The sequence below is a fragment of the Hemicordylus capensis genome, chromosome 2 (assembly GCF_027244095.1).
Source record: "Hemicordylus capensis ecotype Gifberg chromosome 2, rHemCap1.1.pri, whole genome shotgun sequence".
NCBI lineage: Eukaryota > Metazoa > Chordata > Lepidosauria > Squamata > Cordylidae > Hemicordylus > Hemicordylus capensis.
In genome coordinates this window covers 165,951,894-165,971,284 of record NC_069658.1, presented here as the reverse complement: position 1 = coordinate 165,971,284, position 19,391 = coordinate 165,951,894, and the positions used below count along the sequence as shown (strand labels likewise).

The 19,391-nt window shown below is 44.0% G+C and overlaps 1 long non-coding RNA gene across 2 annotated transcripts; it reads right to left on the bottom strand.

Annotated features, from left to right (window-relative positions):
* Window positions 1-3,562: 3,562 nt before the first annotated feature.
* LOC128342482 (uncharacterized) lies at window positions 3,563-15,629 on the bottom strand. 2 transcript variants are annotated; one of them, XR_008315007.1, is made up of 8 exons: window positions 15,464-15,629; window positions 14,685-14,799; window positions 13,711-13,840; window positions 13,477-13,557; window positions 12,446-12,531; window positions 12,253-12,322; window positions 7,010-7,078; window positions 3,563-3,672 (listed from the first exon to the last, which is right to left on the bottom strand). It is a non-coding gene; the product is annotated as an uncharacterized LOC128342482 (long non-coding RNA). The 2 variants fall into 2 exon arrangements; XR_008315008.1 differs by having other exon boundaries at window positions 13,711-13,837.
* Between the last annotated feature and the right edge of the window lie 3,762 nt (window positions 15,630-19,391).

Below are 19,391 nucleotides of genomic sequence, written 5' to 3'. Positions count from 1 at the left end.
TTTAAAGACTGAACACCTTTTAAATGGGGCTGGTGAGTATGTATGTATGTGTGTGTGTGTGAGTGAATGGACTATACTTTAGCTAATGTTTAGGATGTAACAATAAACTGATGAACTAAATCCAGCTGTTGTCCGGGATCTGTTTTCTTTTTGGGACTTGTATTAGCCTTATCCGAAGCAATACTCCTAATTAAAGGTGACCCCCTTAAATATTGGTCACACCAGGGATGCCACGCTGTTGGACTGGGAAGAGGAGGGGGCGACGACCTACCTATACTGGTGCTCGGTGTGGAACATGCACTAGATGTAGGTGCATTAGCACCCTCCCCCTGGTTATTTAGCCTCCTCTGCTTTGCTTCACTAATGCACTCAACCAGGGTTGATGGCATTGCCCGTCATAGTTGGGTCAACACAGGCAGGCCAAAGTATGGTCTTCTGAGTCACTCAGTTTGTTGCATAGCTACTCCACCCACCCAGTGCTCAGCCAACCTGCCAGGGCTTTGCCCTCCCTAATGGTCAGGGAGGTCTGGAGTTCTCTCATCACGTTCTTAAGGAGAAGTGTGGTGGGCAGAGCCTGTCTAAGTGGTATTGCCTCAGTACACTCTTTGTGGCAAACAGTCAGGAGTGCCAAGACTGGCCCAGACATGAGTTTCCACTCCAAGTTGGAAAGGTCTCTCTCACACACACACCCCACGATTCTTTGCCAGGTTGTGGATGGCCACCTCTTGCTTTACCATGTGCTGGAGCAAGAGAAGGGTGGAGATCCCCCAGTTCTGAAGATCCCCAGGGATGAGGTGTCAAGGGAGGTCAAGCTCACGCTGCTGCTCACAGAGTATGCGCCTGCCCTTCTCACTGCAGTGATAATAGGTTGCAATCTTGCAGCACTTCTCCACAAGTGCAGCTGTGGAAGCAGAAGGACCACTAGGCTTGCTTCCCTGTTCCTTGGCCTCCTTGACCTCCTTGAGGCCCAGGGCATCTGATACCACCAAGTGCGGAGTGTGGGCCATACAGTGTATGGACACAGACTGCAGCTGGGAGACTGCCTTGGAGCCACTGTGAGTGACAATGAAGACGCGCCCAAGGTTTGGCTTCCCAGTTAGCCATTCCTCAGTGTGTTGACTGATGATGGCCACCAGCTTATCAGCCCTGTGTGTCATACCCATTGCCTGCACATGCAGCACAGCCCACCTGGGCCATGCTGTATGCGAGGGGCTGGCCACAGCAGCAGCACCAGATGTCCCTAGCGAGCAGTGAGGAACAGGAAACCAGTCTGCATTCCACTGAGGCTAGTCCAGGTCAGTTGTAAAATGCACACTGGGGCTGGGCCCTCTTGCCTCCAGTAGCCCCGACAAGAGCTCCCTGCATGCTCGGTACAGGGACAGGACTGAAGATGGTTCTTGAGGAGATCTGATCATCTGGGGCGAGTAGCTAGCGTGAGCTGACATTCTCCACAATCCTCAATGGTCTGGGTGATGAGACCTGGGTCTGGATGACCAGGAAGCTTGCCCGATCATGAGTGTGCCGACTGCTTGGCAGGCAATGTCCCCTGCTTCTCAGCAACTGGGGCACAGCCCTTGGCAGAGCTCATCAAAGGCACACAAATAGGTTGCTAGCACTGTCAGTAGCAGAAAGGACACCAGGGTGATGCCACAAGATGTGTCACCGTGTCGAGGACGTCCCCAGATGCTTGACCACCTCCCCACTGCTGACTTGTGCCTTGTAGTGGACACAAGAAGCACGGTTTGGGGCACTTGGAGAGATGTCAAAGTGCTTCCACACAATGCTGGCAGCAGTCATCTTGAAGCCCTCCGTGATGGCAGTTTTACTGGGTCTGCCGGCTGCCCAGAAAACTTCTTGGAAAACGTTCTGTGGTTGCAGAACTTGATCTAAATCTTCTTTATCATCACAACCCAATGAAAATAGTTGAAGGCCTCTCTGCTTGTCTTTAGAATATCAGATTTGATCCTGGAAATGGGAAAGGAATGGTGAGATGCAAATGATCTATGAGGACTTACCCTCTTTATCTTCTTGAACCATGCATCTTGAAGATGTTGATTAGAAATGAGGTTATCAGTAAAAATAAGAGAGGGGGCTGTGGGGATTGGGGGTCGCGCAGCCCCTGGGAGTTCCAGGATGACCCACACAAGTGTGGGAGGTTTCTTTCAGCCTCCTGGCGGGGGTCTCCTCATGTGTTGCCGTGGCGCAGAGCCGTGCCGTGGCAACACACAATCCAATAGATGGGCTTAGCGGAGCACTTGCTCCACTAACCTTGTCTAAGGGGAGGGCTCCGTCAGCGGGTTACCCGCTTTGAGGACACTGGGCTCGCCTGGTGGTTCTCACGCTCGCCAAAAGTTGGGCTAGGCTCCCTTAGCCCACTTTTTTTGCAATCGTAAGAATCACCTCATTGTCTTAGAAGTAGAGGGTTAATCACTGGAGGTTGTGTGTTAGGTTCCCACACACCAAAAAAGACTAATAATGGGGGGGGGCATAAATAAGAGAAATAAAGTACTCTACCTTGCTCTCCAGGTCTCCAGCAATGCCCACCCAAACCCCCCATTTCCACACACAAAATAGCTCTGCCCTGTAAAATAGTGGCCGGAAATGCCATCGGAAGTAATTTCTGGGTCATTTCTTGCCCCTCAAAATGACGAATTGGTGGATTTTAGTCTATTTTTGTACTACAGTTAAAGAAACCTTGTCTCTAAGACCCGTTCGCAGATATGTGGATCTGGGGTTGTTGAAACCGCGGATCATGAGGACCATCTGGGAACTCTTTTTTTTAGTCCTATGTGAAACTGTGCTGAGTTCTTAGGTCTTATCATTGTGAGGTATTCTGCAGCTGCAGTTCACAAAATGAGAGTGTAAAAGATTTTGAAGTTATTTGGGGGGTACTGAAACTAGTGGTTGACTTTCTTTTGCTATCCATGCCCCAAGTACTTCCTCAGTACTTCCTCAGCAGGGACACAAGCTACTTTGTGTTGGTGTTTGAGTTAAAATCAGGGATTGGGTGGTTGAGCACCTTCCTTTCGGTTTAGGAGATCCCCAGTTTTACTCCTCACCTACAGTCAACCCCACAGAGGTCTTCAAACCTTATCTCAACCAATTTCTAGCTGGATGGTTCAGATTATGAAGTTAGGTTTGAGGATTGCAACAAGTAGTATGAAGTTGGATTGCAACAATTATTGGGGTTAGAAGGTGCCTATTCTGGAAGGACGGGGGAAATTCCCCTTCAGATTCAAATGCCTGCCTCAGATTCAAATGATTGAAGTGAGCATTAGGAGCTCCCAGGGCCCATATTTCTGAAGGAAATATGAACTGCAGCAACACCTCTAGATGAAAAGCATCTTTTGGTTGTGACAACTCTGCTTTGACTGAACTCCCATATTTTGTTTGCATCTTGATGACAGTTTGAAGCAGCAGACAATCTGAATGGAATCTGTTAAATCTTTCAGACGCACAGATAATCCAGGTACTTGCTTAATTTTTATTCAATGCACAGCTTTTATTTTTATAGACAAAGTCCACATACTTTTCTCCAGCAAACATCGATTGAGAAAATCTCTCTCTCTCTCTCTCTCTCTCTCTCTCTCTCTCTCTCGGATAGGTATGTTGCTTTTAATTGTAATGGAATGTACAAACTAACAACATTTCTTAACTGACATTTTCTTCAACCTATAAAAGAATGGATTTATCGTATAAGTTGAAATTAGGTCATATGGTACATCACAAGTGTTGTTTTCCTGGTTTTCTTGCTTTTAAAATTTTATTGGTTTTTGCAATATCTTAAATATTGACTTCCCACTCACCAGTCTGTGTGATTCATTCAGTATACAAGTCAACCATTGCTATAATAATTGAAAACATATATCCTAAACATTACAAACTCAATTTTACTCTACCCGACCTGCTATTATTACTACATTTCAAACCCTGCTGAAAAATCAATATTAGAGAAATAGTTCTTTAAGTATAGTAAGAATGGTTTCCAATCTTCTTTAAAACATTCCAGGTTTTCATCCCTTATCAGTACTGTAAGTTTTGCCATCTCAGCATATTCCAAAATTTTTATCAGCCAATCTTCTTTGGAGGGCATTTCATTGTTCTTCCATTTCTGCGCATATACTATTCTAGCCGCCGTGGTTGCATACATAACAATTGTTAAATTTCTTCTGGAAAACTCTCCTTGCGTTATTCCCAGCAGGAAGGATTTTGGTTTCTTAGGAAATGTCATTTAAAAAATTTCCTTCAACTCATTATATATCATATCCCAGAAAGCCTTTGCCTTCCCACAAGACCACCACATATGAAAAAAGGTTCTTTCACAGTGTCCACATTTCCAGCATTTGTTTGGAACATTTTTATACATTAACGCTAATTTTTGGCGTGTTAAATACCACCTGTACATCATCTTATAATAATTTTCTTTTAAAGTATAACATGCGGTAAACTTTAAATCAATTTTCCATAATTTCCCCCAAGCTGCCATATCTATATTATGACCCACATCTTGAGCCCATTTTATCATAGTCATTTTAACCACTTCATCTCTTGTCTCCTCCAGAAGCAGCAGCTTGTACATCTTAGAAACTAATTTTTCATCATTTTCACACAGCTCCTTCTCAAATCTTGACATTTGATCCTCAAATCCAACTTTAAGATCCTTCTTATAGATTTCATTTAACTGATGATACTGAAACCAGATTTTGTACTTCAGTTAGGGTTTTTTTTACTTACAGCCCTTTTCTTGGAAACATAACAAATCCCTATAGGTACCCCATTCAGGTTGCATATTGATCTCTTTACGTGCTAAAGCTTCAATTGGAGATAGCCATCATGGAGTTTTACATTCCAACCATTTTTTGTATTTTACCCACACTCTCATTAGACTCCTTCTCACATAGTGATTAAGGAAATCTTTATGCACTTTACTTTTATCATACCACAGATATGAATGCCATCCAAACCTTCTATCAAATCCTTTGATTGAGAAAATCTCATTCATATAGCAGTCATTTGGAACACAGTCTTGAACACAGACATGGATAACATGGAATAAATAGTTAGTAGCTCAAGTTTCTCTTCTTTGGAGTAAAGACTTGGCAAACCTCTCCAAAAACATGCTAGTTATACTTTCGTTTATGCTCATGTTCCACTACATCTGTGCTTTGCTTCCTGTTTTTAAAAAGAGAGAAAACTCATTTTCTCAAAGAAAATGTTTAATTTTTCCTTCTTTATTTCTCATACTGATAGCCTGCTCTTCCTCGAAGGACTTCAGTGCAGAATACAGGGTTATTCAACTTTATCCTCACAACAATGCTGCAAGAGAAATTAGACTGCAAGGAAGAGAAATTGACCAGGGTGCTTTCCAGATGACACACTACAACAGTGTCACTACTGTCTGTTAAGTGTGCTTCCGTACTGCCTGTGTTTCAACACTGCAAACCCTGTGCTGTCAGAAAGGTGCCATTCACATTTCTCATGACATCTTTAGGATTTTATCCTTCTGTTTTAGTCCTACAACGTTGCATGTGCATCACAAATAAATAGCTGTATTTTCCCGTTGTAGGAGGGTTGCGCAAGCTATTTTCATTTTTAAAATGATCCTGAAGCCGAAGCATTTTACTGCTGAACAGAGTGTCATCTGGAAAGCTCCCAGGGCATTTTCCAGATTACCCACTGAACAGCGGTAGTTGACTTCAGCTTAGCAAAATCGTTTTGAACTCGTAAATAGAGGTTGTTGTGCAAACTCAACACCAGGGGGAGCAGTCTTTTCTAGCTTGCATGAAACTTTTGCATCGGGAAAATACAGCTATCTATTTACAAGGTTGTAGCGCTGTATTGCAAAGAGAAAACCTGAAAGAAAGCATTGGAAATGTGGATGGCACCGTGCTGATGTGCAGGGACTGCGATGTAGAAACCCAGGCAGTGCGGAAGGACAATTAATGGCCATGGAGTTACACTGTTGTTGTGTCCAGTCTGGAAAGCATCCGGGAGGCTTTTTAGACAGCAGGCCTTACCACGAGGCTTTACTGCAAGTTTGGGGCATAACGGATATGCCGATGCAAGAAGAGGATTTTTTCACCCTGGACATCAACCGGGCTAGGTTCCAATATGGAGGGAAACCCCTGAATGGTGTGTGAAGTGCTCTCTGAAATTTTTCAGGCACTTTGGGTTAATTGGGCCGATATGTGGCCGCACACTAACCCTCCCAAAGTGAAGATGCTCCCTGAAAAAGCTCTTGCTGAAGCTGACTCAGCAAGCAACTTGATAGAGCAGCAACTTAAACCAGGTCAATTTGATCCAGGTTAATCACTCTTGCCACTATACCTGACACCAACCCGATGGCATACATTCCATTAATATATATTTTAGGGGCATAATTGGATTGTCTGTGGATTGTTGCTTCATTTTCTGAATCTAGCTAACTCCGTTTGTGCTGTTTGTAAATATATGGCAGTGCCAGGAGTATTTCCTGCATTCCCAAGAGTAGAATGCAGTAGTTCAGGAATGTCGGCCCAGTAATGCGATGAAATGAAGATGCAGAGACAGTCACAAGCTTTGCAGGCTCCCACGCATAGCTGGCTCAAAATTCACCAAATACTTTAAAATTGCTTCCCTTGTAAACACAAAACCATCTTATGTAGATTTAACTAAGTCTTTATTCAGAAACAACTCAATTTTCTCCTTCTCCTTTCCCTCCTTTTTGTTCCTGACCGCCCCCCCCAACACTCCCGCAGGATCCCCACTTGGACAAACGTCTAGTTAACAAAACATAACCTTGACTAGATAGAATCCAAAAGATAGTGAGCGTTCTTATTCCACTAGATTCTAAACATCAAGTATTGGACCATTAGGATTAACTGGGAAGAAAACAAGAGGTACAGATTATTTTTCTTTTGCTTGTGACAGCTAGGAGTTTAGGAGCTCAATGCTGGAAACAAAAAGCAACTCCAATTATTAAATAATGGGAAAATAATGGCTAGGGTATTATCAACTTCTTGAAATTTACCTCTTATGTAGAAGGGTGGATAAGAAGGAATAACAATAATCTCAATGTTGTGAATAGATTTCTCTTGAACTGTAATATAAGCAGAAATATGATGAATTATAGATAGAAAGAAAGGCTGACATATTAAGTGGGGTAGTCATATATTTCTGGTAGTAGAATATTGAGACCTATATTGTTTCAATTTTGTAATGTTTTCTATTCTTTTCTATTTCACAATAATGGAACACATGAAATTAATCAAGCTGACATACACAGCAAGGAGTCACCAGTGCTGTTGGGAATTCCCTCTGGTAGGAGAAACCCTTATTCACGATAGCAGAGTGCACAGAGGCACAACACAGCGGAATTTGCTTAGGCATGCATGTATGCTGAGAGTAAAATAACTTGGAGCTAGTTCATAGTTTCAACCAATATCAGGAGTATTTATTAGAGAACTCCATTCTAGTTAGGAAAGTGAAGAGATAGGATCTCTATCTCTCTAGCTGGATGCAGATGGATTCTGCATCTCTGCACACATGGTGCAGGGAGAGAGGAGTTTGCATGTTGCAAGGGAGAAGGAAGGGCGAGAAGAAGTGACAAGGCAGGCAGGTAGGAAGTGTCCCTGAGAGTAGCAATCTCCATTCCAAAGGGATAGTGTCAGAGCAGTAGAATAGAACAATATCGGACCTCTGAAAAGTATACAGTGTACTGTGCTTGATTGGCCAGCAAACTCGCCTGACCTGACCCCATAGAGAATCTATGGGGCATTGCCAAGAGAAGGATGAGAGACATGAGACCAAAGAATGCAGAAGAGCTGAAGGCCGCTAATGAAGCATTCTGGTCTTCCATAACACCTCATCAGTGCCACAGGCTGATAGCATCCATGCCACGCCGCATTGCGGCAGTAATTGCTGCAAAAGGGGCCCAAACCAAGTACTGAATACATATGCATGCTTATACTTTTCAGAGGTCCGATATTGTTCTGTTCTACAATCCTTGTCTTCTTGGTTCCATGTAATATTCTAATTTTCTGGGATTGTGGATTTGGGGTTTTCATGAGCTGTACGCCATGATCATCACAATTATAACAAATTAAGGCTTGACTTATCTCGCTTTGCATGTAATGCGTCTGTCTCATATATCAGTTTCACCTTTTAATTTGCATTACTGAAATTAGTGGACTTTTGCACGATATTCTAATTTTCTGAGTTTCACCTGTATATATGTATGTACAGTGAAATTCCATAGATCTGAGGAGTCCCATGAATTATGAAATGGAACACACACCCCTCCTGCTATCATATGCTGGGCAGTGTATGGGTGACATTGTGTGCTCTTGACCCTTGTCCTTCATGGCTAATGCAGCTGCCAGGGAGGGGTAGGTAGATGGTTGGAGGTGATTATCAATGCCTCATTAAGGGAGGGCAAGATGCCATCATGCCTCAAGGAGATGATGGTGAAACCATTATTAAAAAAGCCCTCCCTTGATTCCTCCAACCTGAACAACTATAGACTGGTCTCTAATCTGCCCTTTTTGGGCAAGGTGATAGAGTGTGTGGTGGTGTTCCAGCTGCAGAGGGTCTTAGATGATACGGATTATCTGGACCCTTTTCAATCTGGCTTTCGCCCCGGATATGGGACTGAGACTGCCTTGGTCGCTCTAGTGGATAACCTACGCCGGGAACTAGACAGGGGGAGTGCGTCCCTGTTAGTTCTGCTGGACCTCTCTGCGGCATTCGATACCATCTACCATGGTATCCTTCTGGGCTGCCTCTCGAGTATGGGAATCGGAGGTACTGTGTTGCAGTGGTTCCGGTCCTTTCTTGGGGGGAGGGTCCAGAAGGTGGTGATGGGGGACTACTGCTCGGCCCCGTGGCCGTTGGCCTGTGGGGTCCCGCAGGGTTCAGTCTTATCCCCCATGCTGTTTAACATCTACATGAACCCGCTGGGAGAGGTCATCCGGGGACTTGGACGGAGTTGTCAGCAATATGCGGATGACACTCAGCAATATCTCTCCTTGTCACCTGATCCTAGGGTGGCGGTGGATGTCCTGAATCAGGGTCTGGAGGCCATGATGGGTTGGATGTGGGCTAATAAACTGAAATTGAATCCAGACAAGACGGAGGTAATGTTGGTCATTAGGAGAGCCAATCGGGATGAGGAGATTTTACCGGTTCTGGATGGAGTTGTCCTCCCCTTGAATGGAACAAGTACGCAGCTTGGGGGTATTACTGGACCTGGCTCTGCTTTTGGAAGCTCAAGTGGAGGCGGTGGCCAGGGGTTCCTTTGCACGGCTTCGGCTAGTGCACTAGCTGCGTCCCTTTCTCGAGAAGGCAGATCTGGCCACAGTTACCCATGCCTTAGTCACGTCAAGGCTGGATTACTGTAACGTGCTCTACGTGGGGCTGCCTTGAAGAACATCCGGAAACTGCAGCTAGTGCAAAATGCGGCAGCTAGGGTTTTATCCGGAGCTGCCCAGTGGGAGCACATCACACCCATTTTGAAAGAGCTGCCCTGGCAACCAGTTTGTTTCCGGGTCCAATTCAAGGTGCTGGTTTTGACCTTTAAAGCCCTAAATGGTTTGGGCCCGGGATACCTGAGGGACCGCCTGCTCCCAAGGGTTGCTGCCCGCTTGACGAGATCATCTGAGGGGGCTCTGCTCCGGGTGCCGACAATGAGGGAGACACTGTTGTCATGCACGCTGGACAGGGCCTTCTCTGTTGCTGCCCCCAGACTCTGGAATGCTCTCCCTGTGGCTATTCGCTCCTCAGTTTCCATCACAGCTTTTAGGAAAAAAAAGTCAAATCTTGCCTTTTTGCCCAGGCATTTATTTGATTCTCTGCTGCTGCTCCTTATAATCCTTATTGCTTTTATGCTTTTTGTTTAAATTTTTTAATTGGATTTAATATCCCCCCCCCCCCACTTATTATTTTAATTGTGTCTTTTTTACCATCTTGTGTTAAAAAACTTTTTGCTGTAAACTGCCTTGGGATTGCTTTAATGAAAGGCAGTATATAAATTTAACAATAACATAAAATAAATAAATATGCACATGTATTTATACTGCATAATGCAGCACCTGTTGGAGCAGGCCTTCTTACAAATCGGGTATAATCTTTGGAGTGATAAGGTTTTCAGTACTCAGTTTTTGAGGCCTGGAGTCTGAAGAGTGAATTTGGGACACAGACATTGCCTTCCTGAGAAGGCTTAGTTGGGTACAAGAGTCCTTCCATGTTGGATCATGGACACTTACTTTAGCTGTAATAAGGTTAGACAGAAAAAGCCCTCCCCTCTTGGAGATTACACCAGACAGCACTGCAGCAGAGAAGCCAGAAAGTGACCTCTCAGTTACCAGCAGCCTCCGTAAAGAATCCAGACTTGTCAACGTGTGTGGCGGGAGTAAAAAAGCACTCAGGTGACCAGCTGAGGAAGCTATACATGAATCATTTTTAAAATTTATTTTAAGCCCAAAATAGATTCATTATTTATTCATTATTATTTATTTATTTGATTTCTATACCGCCCTTCCAAAAATGGCTCAGGGCGGTTTACACAGAGAAATAACAACTCAATAAGATGGATCCCTGTCCCCAAAGGGCTCACAATCTAAAAAGAAACATAAGAGAGACAGCAGCAACAGTCACTGGAAGTACTGTGCTGGGGGGTGGATAGGGCCAGTTACTCTCCCCCTGCTAAATAAAGAAAATCACCATGTTAAAAGGTGCCTCTTTGCCAAGTTAGCAGGGGTAACAAGTGGGGCAAGTGGTTTCTGTAGAGATCTGTGTGGGCTTTTTAGCCAGGCTGAAAGAATCCCCTTCCACGGGGTTTTTCCTACAAGGAAAATGACGTTGCTCAGAGGCTCCCCAGAATGCTCATCCCATTGGAGGGAACACCCTTTGGTGCTGGAGGAGGAGGAGGAGGAAGAGACTGTGGGTAGAAAGTAAGGAAGAACAACAACATGGCACTTACTATGAATGCAGCTGGGAGGCCAATTCACACACTCACTCTGGGCTGATACACAAGTCAGCAATAAACACTCAGGTCATTTGGACTGTTTGCAGGGATGCACCAATCCCATCACATGGCAAGTTTGGTCACCAGGGCCAAACTAGACGTGATTTTAAGCATCTTGTTTGCGTGGTGGTTTGTTTACTGAATAGCAGTTGCGCAAGCCTGCAACTTGGATTGGGATCATGATAAAAGGTAAAATCCCAATCCCTGCATACCACAACCCCATTCTGGACACCGGCCCCTGTGACTGCTATTTACCAAATGTCATGCAGAGCCAAGCAGCCTGTTAGCTGCATGTGGGCATATGAATCAATTGCTTGATATTCAGAGAGTAGAAAGATGGTGGAAGGATTTCAGAATCAACACTGTGGGTTCAATTGGGGCTGATCCTGCAAAGCAGAAAGCACTGCCTGTTAGGGCACAAGCAGCTAAGTGATGAGGTAAGTGATGGACTAAGTGATGGACCCTAAGTGATGAGGGTCCGGTGGGCTGGGTTTCCTGTATCATCCTGATCTATGGAGCCCACACAATAGCCTGGCATCCATTGTGCTGCAAGACGCTCTGCTTGTCTCTTGCAAAGCCAGACCGAAAAATCAATATTGTGCCAGATCAGGAAGTATTCAGGGGTCAAAGAGCACATTGCCTGGAAAATGAGTTACAGATCAAAGAAGCTGCAGAGTGCCATTCGAAAGCCTCCCTAGCCTTGGCTGCCCCTCTCCTGACCTCAACACCTTACACTTCCCTAAACACACTGGGAAACTGACAAAAGGGTGCAACCAACCTTAATGACAGGAGACAGAAAGCAGCAAAGGCAGACACACACAAAACTAGCCAGTGAGCAGAGAGATGATTCAGAAAAGCAGCAAGCCACAGCAACACAGAGAGACGGAGTGGGGAAGGGCATCGTAAGGAACAGAGATTTGGGGGAGAATTTAGCCAAGAGGTTCACCGAGCCTGTTAGAAGCATGCAGGAGACACCGTGAGAGAATGGTGCTGGGTAGGGAACAGAGCATATTCATCTTCTCTAGATATGGCCCACATAGTGTGGCAAGAGGGTCAAGGAAAAGGGATTGGGAAGTGCTGTGGGGCAAAGGAGAACACAGACCCAAAGAAGTTTTACTTTGGATTCCAGCCCACATTTTTCTACCAGGTTGTGTAGGAATGGCAGAGTCCCTTTCCCTTCCGTCATCTTTTCCCCACATGCCCTTATTCCCTTACCCTAGGGCACCAAGGCCCCCTAGGGTGTGGATTACCTGTGCGTTACCCAGCATGCACTGAGACACCCCTCCAGCGATGATATCACACACAGCACAAAATGGAGGCCTGTGGAACAAGGAAGTGGCAGTTTCTTAAAAATTCTTCCCCTTGCCCCTGGTTTCCTAGATATGAAGAACCCACGAATCACCTCCCTGCCTCCTGAATGTCATGGAAAAAACGGAAACATACTGGGCTGTAATGCTGAGCATCCACTTTGCCACCTTTCCCCTTCTCCATGGAGCCTGCACCGCTGCCGCAAGGGAGCAGACGAGTAACTGAAAAGGAACCAAGGGTTTAAAAAAAGCAGGTTTTTAAATCAACCTATTTTGGGAGCTTTAGATTCATCCTTTTCCCAACTGTGACACTGAATCATAATCACCTGCTAACTAAATTTGCCCAAGACAGTCCCAATCTTCTGGTACTACTCCCTGGAAAATTGCTGACCCTATTTATCTTTTATGGGGTAATTCAAGAGGTGTTGCTATTTTAAGGTTTCAGTCGCCTCCCTAAATGTCGGAGGTTGAAGGGAGAATCGGGATTACATCATGCCAATAGGCCAGGACACCCATGGGTCTTTCCCAGGCTGGTATCCTCCTTCCATCAGGGCAGCAAGGTTCCCATATGATTCAAATCTTCTTGTGCAATATAAACATTCCTGTCATCATTGTAGTGTCATGAGGCCTGCCATGACTTTGCACATCAACAACACTGCCAGAGTAATGTATGAGTTGACCTGAACAATCTGTTGAAGTTTGTTTAAATTGAAATATCAACATTATTCAATTAACAAATCATAGCATTGATAACCATTCATAAGCATGTACAGAATCTTGGACTTTCCCATTCCAATGCTGGACAAACAATGTCCATTTAGACACAAATTTATCCATTGTATCTGGATGGCTTTAAGAGGGGTTTGGATAACTTCATGGAGGAGAGGTCTATCAATGGCTACTAGTCAGAGGGCTATGGGCCACCTCCAGCCTCAAAGGCAGGATGCCTCTGAGTACCAGTTGCATGGGAGTAACAGCAAGAGAGAGGGCATGCCCTCAACTCCTGCCTGTGGCTTCCAGCGGCATCTGGTGGGCCACTGTGTGAAACAGGATGCTGGACTAGATGGGCCTTGGGCCTGATCCAGCAGGGCTGTTCTTATGTTCTTATCCTTGCCCCTGGAATGTACAGTCTGACCAAGAACACACAAGAATTCCTGCTGTTTTTACCTGGTGAGCTGGTACTGCTGGGTGTACAGACATTATCGTCCAACCACGCACTCTGAGCCAGCGTGTCCTGCTTCTGGGGACCTTCAAGGGAACACATCAACTCTTGCACAAAAGAAATGGGAAAGAGGCCCCCATCACTAGATGTTAAGAGGGAGCTTTTAGGGTTGCTGTATCTACTCAGTTGAGACAGGGGAATTACTAGAGTGAAAGGGGCTCAGAAGACCCCACACTGACCGCCTCAATCTCCTCCTCCTCAGACGTTCCATTTTCACTCACTCTTCTGCAACAGCTCCTCACATTGGATGAGGAGTGGGACAGGGGCTGCATCACACAATATTCGGATGTCTGGCTGGAGGGGATTCTGCTGAAAGAACAGAAGCCCCAGTCACCCCCCTTGTAATAACACAGGATCAAAAAATGTTACATTCCCTTATAACAACGTAGGGATATGCAGAATGGATCATGGTCGGAACATTCTGACTGGGAACCAGCCATTTCAAGTGTTCCGAGCTCAGAGCAGAGTGCCTTCAAATGAGCTCAGAACAGAAGAACTCGAGCTCAAAACATTCAAGCAAAATGGCACTCTTCTGGCCTCTGCACACACATGGCAGCCATTTTTGTGGTCAGCACCACCATTTTGGAGTTGAAAATGGTGCTCGGAGCGTTCTGACTCAAAACAGGGTCATTCTGTCGGAACAACTGACACGACTGGTTGTTCTGACAGAACTTTCCAGGAATTTTGCATTCCATTCCGAGCTTGGGACAGAATGCAAAATCCATTTCACGCACATCCCTACAACAAAGCTTTCCTGTTGTATATAGATCTTAAAGTCTATTCTGTGAGAACAGAACTGCTCAAGCCTCTAGCTACTATGCTCAATGGCTGACATGGTGCGCAGCTTACCACCTCCATAAGGAGGATCCACTGTGGGGCTCTGCAGCCTTGAGAGGAAGTGCCAACTGGGGAAACCTGTGGAAACATAGCTTCTGCAGTTGCTGCCTCAGGGCAACCTTGGAGCTTCCTTTGAAGTCTGCGACTGCAAGAGCCCCACAACGCATCCTTACAGAGGTTGGTGGGCTGCACATCATGTCAGCCAATGTCTTCTGTATTGGTAGGTAGCAACACGGTAGGGATGACCAATTTTTCTATGCTCTACTGAAACCTTTTCCAGCCTCTCCCTTCACAGCAATATTTTGTCGGAACTCACTTGCACTTCCTGTTAGGGAATTCTGGGGAACTGGGACTGGAGGAACCATCTGACTTGAGGTCAAAGAAGGGTCCTGGACTCTCCAGTACCTTCTGTATTCTTTCAGCAACGTCTGCTAAGGAGAAATGAGAAAGAGTTTACTACACAGAGCCAGGAGTCCTTCCAAAAGAGCTAACAATTTCTATAAGGCTCATCAGCAGACGCTCCTCCAGCCCAGGCTGTGTAGGGACCATTTAGATTCTCCAGAAGCTCAAGGCCAGAGAAATTACTCCCCTTTTCACTAGTTTGACTAGTAATCTCAAGGATTCTTGACCCTTTTCTGTAGCAAACAGCACAATTTTCTATCATTATTCCTTGCACTACAAACATCGCAGCACTTTCCAGTTCTCTGCTTGTGAGACACCACAATTTTGATACGGGCTAATCTGTCAGAAGAGCCACATAGTCGGACTTCCGGTTGGATAGCTAATGAGGCTGCACGCTTCCCGACAGGGGAGACCGAGGAGGAGCAATTTAAGGGGGGTTTGAGGCTTCATAACCACCACCCCCATGCCACCCTGGATTAAAGGGTTTGGATCAAGATCTCCCACAGATTCCCCCTGAGCCGGCTCCTTAATTTAGAGCTGTGTTGAAGAGCGCAGTTCTGTTTTAAGTAGAGCGGTGGGGGCTGGGAGACATCAAGCTCACTCCTCCATCGGAAATCCTTTCGACTGAAGCTGGTTGGCATCTAATCTCTACGGTTTGGATTTAATTAATTACTTAAAGTTCAAGAAGCTCACCTCTCAGCGTGATTAAGGATAACTTGCTGGAATCGCACCTGCTTTTGTTGGAAGGACTTCACAGAACTCAAGCCGTTGCTGTAAGTGTTCTGACTATAAATCAAGGAGGGAAATTCAATCTTCTTACTAAATGCTGGGATTCAAGAACTGAACTGATGTCTAAAAGCTTTAAAGCTTTAAAAAAAACCTATATTAGTGGGAATTACTATTGCTTTTCCCCCCCACTGCTGTTTGAGAAAGTCTATGAAAGAAGCGTTTTGCTGTTTGCTATTGAATATGTCTATCATCAAGTCAGCCAATTAAAAAAAGAAGGCGTTCCACTCTACCGTGAGAAAATTAAACTGGCAGTGATGAGATATATGAGTTGTGGTGTGGAGCTTACAAGGCCCGAAAATTGGGAAACAAGAATATAAACTAAGAGCCTTTGCAGGTGATGTTGTGTTCTTTTTAGAAAATCCATTGGACAAGATTGGAAGACTCTTGGAAAAAATACAACAATTTGGCCAATTGGCTGGGTTTTATATAAATAAGACTAAAACGAAGGTCTTGACTAAAAATATGGATCAGAAATCTAAGGATAGATTCTCTGAAATAAGTGAGTTGAAATTGGAGAAGAAAATTAAATGTCTGGGGGTTTGGCTGACAAATAATAATTCTTTGTTGTTCTCAAATAATTATATTAAAATATGGAATACAGTGAAAACTGATTTACAAAGATGGTCTGATATGAATTTGTCTTTAATGGGAAGAATTGCAGTGGTGAAAATGAATGTCTTGCCTAAAATGTTATTTCTTTTTCAGACTATTCCTATAATCAATACTTTAACTTGTTTTAAGCAATGGCAGAAGGACATAACTAAATTTGTTTGGCAAGGGAAAAGATCAAGAATTAATTTTAAGAATTTAACAGATGCAAAGGAAAGAGGTGGTCTTACCCTACCAGACATAAGGTTGTATTTTGATGCTGTTTGTTTGACCTGGTTGAAAAAATGGATAACATTAAGAAATCCTAGAATACTTGATTTGGAAGGATTTGATAGAAGGTTTGGATGGCATTCATATTTGTGGTATGAAAAAAGTAAAATACATAAAGACTTTCTGAATCACTATGTAAGAAGGAGTCTAATGAGGGTATGGGTAAAATATTAAAAATGGCTGGAACCTAAAACTCCGCTATGGGTATCTCTGATTGAAGCTTTAGCACGTAAAGAGGTAAATATCCAATCACAATGGGGTACTTAGAGGGATCTGTTATATTTTCAAGGAAAGGGCTGTAAGTTAAAAAGTATAATTGAAGTACAAAATTTGGTTAGTGATTGGTTTCAGTACCATCAGCTAAACGAAGTTTATAAGAAGGATCTTAAAGTTGGATTTGAGGATCAGATGTTGAGATTTGAGAAGGAGCTGTGTGAAAATGATGAAAAATTAGTTTCTAAAATGTATAAGCTCTTGCTTTTGGAGGAGACAAGAGACGAAGTGGTTAAAATGACTATGGTAAAATGGGCCCAAGATGTGGGGTGCAATATAGAAATGGCAGCCTGGGAAAAATTATGGAAAACTGATTTAAAGTTCACTGCATGTTATGTTTTAAAAGAAAATTATTATAAAATGATGTATAGGTGGTATTTGACACCTAAAAAAATGGCATTAATGTATAAAAATGTTTCAAACAAATGTTGGAAATGTGGACACTCTGAAGGAACCTTTTTTCATATGTGGTGGTCTTGTAGGAAGGCTAAGGCCTTTTGGGACATGATATATAATGAATTAAAGAAAATATTTAAAACGACATTTCCTAAGAAGCCAGAATCCTTCCTGCTGGGAATAACACAAGGAGTGTTTTCTAAAACTAACTTAACATTCTTTAAGTATGCTACCACGGCGGCCAGAATAATATATGCACAGAAATGGAAGAGCAATGAACTGCCTTCAAAAGAAGATTGGCTGATACAAATTTTGGAATATGCGGAGATGGCAAAACTTACAGTATTGATAAGAGACCAAAATTTGGAATGCTTTAAAGAAGATTGGAAACCATTTTTATTGTATTTAAAGAACTATTTTGTAAAATATTGATTTTACCACAGGGTTTGAAATTTAGTAATATTAGCAGGTTGAGTAGATCAAAATTGTGTTTGTAAAGTTTAAATCTATGTTTTGAATTATTATTATAGCAAGGGTTAACTCTATAGTTGGTGATTCACGAGGAGGTGTGAGCGGGAAGTCCTTATTTGTTTAATGTGTTGTGATTGATTATTGTTAAAATTAATAAAAATTTAATTTTTTTAAAAAAAGAAGAAGAAGAGCCACATAGTCACATTTCCTCTCTGCAATTATGTGTTTAGTGGTACCATAGAGAGAGGAAACCTGACTGGTAGGGAAGAGGGTTGTTGTTGTTTTGTTTAAAGGTCATTTAAATCTCTCTTGGCTTTGTCCGTTTGTTCTTTCCAATTAAGCTGAAGAAGGGCAAATGCACTCTAGTCGTTAGGAGTATGCCAGAAATTGTTACATGTAGCCAGAAATTTGGCTTTGTACTGCTCCCCATTCTCATGGACAGTCAGACAAGACACAAGTTTGACATAATACAAGGTGGATCCGATTTAGATATTCCAGCCCTCATGACTGTAAGGAGAAGGGATGGACACACACACACACACACACACACACAGAGACGTACTTTCTTTGCAACTAAAACTGAGCATTACTCTTGGAGAGCAAGGCAGGCCAGCTGCTGCAACTTTGGTTTGTAGACTCCACTGTCACAGTGGAGGGTCAAATTAGAAGTGATGCAAGAGAAATCTCTGTTACTTTAATGCTGCCGAGTGGGGAAGCTGGTCTTGTGGTAGCAAGCAAGACTTCTCCCCTTAGCCAAGCAGGGTCCGCCCTGGTTGCATCTGAATGGGAGACTTGATGTGTGAGCACTGTAAGATATTCCCCTCCGGGGATGGAGCCACTCTGGGAAGAGGAGAAGGTTTCAAGTTCCCTCCCTGGCTTCTCCAAGACAGGGCTGAGAGAGATTCCTGCCTGCAACCTTGGAGGAGCCACTGCCAGTCTGTGAAGACACTACTGAGTAAGCTAGATAGGCCAATGGTCTGACTCAGTATATGGCAGCTTCCTATGTTCCTAATTTAAATTTGACCAGAGCAGTAGCACTGAGGGAGCCGGAGGTGATTAACGCCTTCCCTACAGGCCCTTTGCTTGATCAAAAACATTCTATCCAGTTGGTTTTCTTCTGGCTGGGAAAGATACAGTGGCCGACATCCCCACTAATGAAGTACGCACACTTCAAGAGACTGCGGGGCCATGACAGGAGCCCTTACACAAGTCCCAGCCAGCAATGCGTTTCCAATCTTGCAGAGCCCTTCTGGAGTGTGCGGAGTGCTCTGGATTCTAAGGGCTCTGGATCAACAGGGTGCGTGCAGGAGGAAAGGGGGGAACTCTTCAAGGGCTCCCAACCTGCCCTTCAGTCCCTTGAAGCACACACACACACTTTGTTAGTCAGGATGTCAGCTGGTGATCTGAGATGCTGGGAGAAAGTAAGGAGGAGCAGAATTAAGAATGGGGAAATAGCCCACGGGGAAAGGGCTAAACACCCCTTCTTCCCCCTGCTGCTGCTCTCATCAAACTTGGAGTTTACACTTAGTTCAAAATAAAAAACTGAAACAGATGCTGCATGTGTCTTCAATGTCTTATCTAGTTTGCTCCACAGACTCTAGCTATTCTTATGTGATGTTCACACTATGTGTTGTTCACATAATGAAAATAAATATGTGGTGGTGGTGGGACTTGGAAGGCCATATAATGCCTGAATTTTGCTATTTTGTTACTGCCCATGTAACAGGAATCTTAATTTACTTCTGTCGCTCTTGGAGCAAATGAAAAAACCTCCATTTTTGCCCATAGGTGGGGCAAAGGGATGACAACACAC